Source organism: Polistes canadensis, unplaced genomic scaffold, assembly GCF_001313835.1.
Source record: "Polistes canadensis isolate GaletaPanama2010 unplaced genomic scaffold, ASM131383v1 scaffold_1758, whole genome shotgun sequence".
NCBI lineage: Eukaryota > Metazoa > Arthropoda > Insecta > Hymenoptera > Vespidae > Polistes > Polistes canadensis.
The window spans coordinates 1,313-4,252 of NW_014571300.1; the positions used below are offsets into that span (position 1 = coordinate 1,313).

The 2,940-nt window shown below is 31.9% G+C and overlaps 1 long non-coding RNA gene across 1 annotated transcript; it reads right to left on the minus strand.

Moving 5' to 3' along the window:
• Positions 1-1,281: 1,281 nt before the first annotated feature.
• LOC106792916 lies at positions 1,282-2,410 on the minus strand. Its single transcript, XR_001382360.1, has 3 exons — positions 1,989-2,410; positions 1,610-1,909; positions 1,282-1,531 (listed from the first exon to the last, which is right to left on the minus strand). It is a non-coding gene; the product is annotated as an uncharacterized LOC106792916 (long non-coding RNA).
• Positions 2,411-2,940: the final 530 nt, after the last annotated feature.

The window sequence follows — 2,940 nt, forward strand, 5'->3', positions numbered from 1 at the left end:
ATCTTGCTAAAGCTCATAGTTTTCGAGTTATCAATTTTTGAAAATTTTTGAAAGACTTTTCCAATCTTACACTTAATTTATGTACTTATAGAATACTATTACAAGGAATCTTATCATTAACAAAATCATCACGTGATACCACAATTTTAAATCCCAAACCACGTGTGTTGGCTGTCTGAAATTTCACATCTCCATTACACTATTTTCTCTTTACAAGATTCGAAATGGCCGTAATATAGAAATAAAGTTTATTATTCTATATTTAACACGACTATTTTCAGGTACATCATCTTCTATGTCACATTTGTATTTGTTAGCTGATGAACTTGTAACACTTTCATCACGTTCCGCTTTTTTTGGATTGAAAACATTCTGTCTTTAAAGGCCTTACATACGTCCAGAATTTTCCAAAATTCGATTTTCTTTTTAAAAGATTGTTCTTCTCTATAGTTTAAGGATTATTCTTGCGAAAGTCAATTGCCAAAATTCCCTATAGATCCAAAGTTATGATAGAAAATGTGACTGCCTGACAAGAGTTTGGTACGCGCAGATAGCCGTCCTTTGTTTGAGACACTTAAAATTTTATACGTGTTTTTCTCGAAACTACTTTTTCCACCATGAAAACTCATACAGTTTTTAATATTTTGCAATACGACTTTCTTAAATGTTTAAAATCGTTTCCGCTACAGTTGTTAAGTCGAATTTTGGATATTTTGACTTTTAAAATTTTATGAAAATAATTATAGGTTAAAATTTATGATGTAAAACGCATACTTTATTTTAAACTGTCATAAATTGTTAAATTTTCCAATATTCCAAATTTCGCCTCGACAGCTACACTACTGCTACAACTCTACTACTACTATATTATTTTACAAGAATTTTTCTAAATTTTGTACATCGATCAACATTTACTGGAGATATGATACCGACTGTGGAGCTACTCTTTTTTCTTAGTGTTGTGACTCACGTGATTTTTTATATAGTAATTTTTTTTATATAGTAATTTTTGTAAAAATAAAGTGAAATAAAATTTTTTTTTAAGTTTAAATACTAATAAACAATGTGTACTATTTATTTTTATTAATTTCTACTGTTATTCCTCTCTACTACATATATAAAAAATTTGTTTCTTTTAGAGCATTTTTGGCGCTGCTAGATATACGTAAGGCCTTAACGGTACGCGACTTACAAAGATTACTAGATCTCCAAAGTTCTCTAGAAACTTTCCTAAGATGCATAATAAAATAATCAAATAGGTTTTTGAACACAAATGCTTTTTTTTGTTTTTATTAACTCCATACATTTTTACAATTTGTCCGTATACATATGGTAAATTGTTATATATGTGAAAAAAGATAGCACGTGGATGGTTTCTTCAATGAGATAGCGTCGCTATTGTTATTTATTTCATTTAGAATTAATTTTTACCAGGTCCCCTGGGTGGACTCTTTTGATCCTTCTAGGTATATATTGGTTGTAGTTATCGTTGGCTAGCCGGTTTATGTGCGTATCAATTCTTCTTTTGTACCTGTAAGTTGACTTGGTTATTTCTTTTTCTATCTGGGGAATATTTAAGTCTTTCCTTATCTCTTTGTTACGGACGTACCATGGAGCATTCACGATTGCGCGTAGGGTTATGGATTGTTGAGCTTCGAGCTTAGCAATGTGACCTTTAGCTGCTATACCCCATAGCGGTAATCCATATGTCTACAGATTGGTTGTATTTTTGTTTCGTAGATTATTAGTTTGTTCTCTATGCTAAGTTTCGATTTTTTACTAGTTAGCTAAGCCATTTGTTTTCTTATAAAACGAATTTGTTCAATTTTGGCATTTATATGCTTTTTCCATGTTAGTTTGAAATCTTGGTGTAGTCCCAAATATGTGACCGTCGTTACTTTCGGAATTTCTGTAATATATAGTTATTGTTTCGGTATTTTGCTTTTCCTCAGTGTAAACGTGATATGTTTACACTTGGTAGAGTTTACCTTGATCTTCCTATTATGTAACCATTCTTCGAAAGAGTAATTTGGTTTTGTAACGATTAATTTGCTTGTTACGGGTCTTTGTTTATGGTAAGCATGCCGTATCGTCTGCAAATGTTAAGATTGTACAGTTTGCGTTTATTGGTGGTATGTCTACCGTATAGAGAATTGGCCCGAGGATACTTCCCAGCGGAACTCCAGCTTTGATTAGTTTTATGTTCGAATGAGCGTTATTTATTTTTTCGTCAAATGTTCTTTCAGAAAGGTAAGATTTGAGGGGTTTCTAATACGAGTGTGGAAAGTGTTTATTGATTATTTATAATAATCCGTGAAGCCACACTTTATCGAAAGCTTTTTCTACATTTATGAAGACAGCGGAACAGTACGCTTTATTTTCTAAAGCTGTGATTATCGTATTAGTTAGTCTGTGAACTTGTTCAACAGTAGAATGTTTGTTTCGGAATCCAAATTGGTTGTCAGGAATCAGGCTTTTGTCGGAAATTATTCGTTTCATTTTTCTGTATATTATTTTTTCTAGCAGTTTATATAGTAGTGGTAAGAGCGATATCGGTCTATAAGAATTTACATCATGCATATCTTTTCTAAGTTTAGGGAGCATCATAATTCCCGCGATTTCTTAAGTACTTGGTAAGTAATGAACACGTAATATTGCGTTAAATAATATTGTGAGCAACCTAATTGCTTTAGGTGGCAGTTCTTTTAGTATTCTGCCATTTATTAGATCGTAACGTGGTGCCTCACTTATGTTCATTTGTGATATTAGCATTTTTATTTCTTCGGCTGTTTTGTTATTTGTATTTGTGTTTTCATCAGATTTTGTTTTGCTTCCGAAATCGTTTACGTTACTGGCTGTGTATGTTGGGTATTGAAGTTGTGTGCTGTGAATATGTTTGCTAGGTTTGTTATGAAAGTTTTCGCTTGTTTTTCTGTTGCT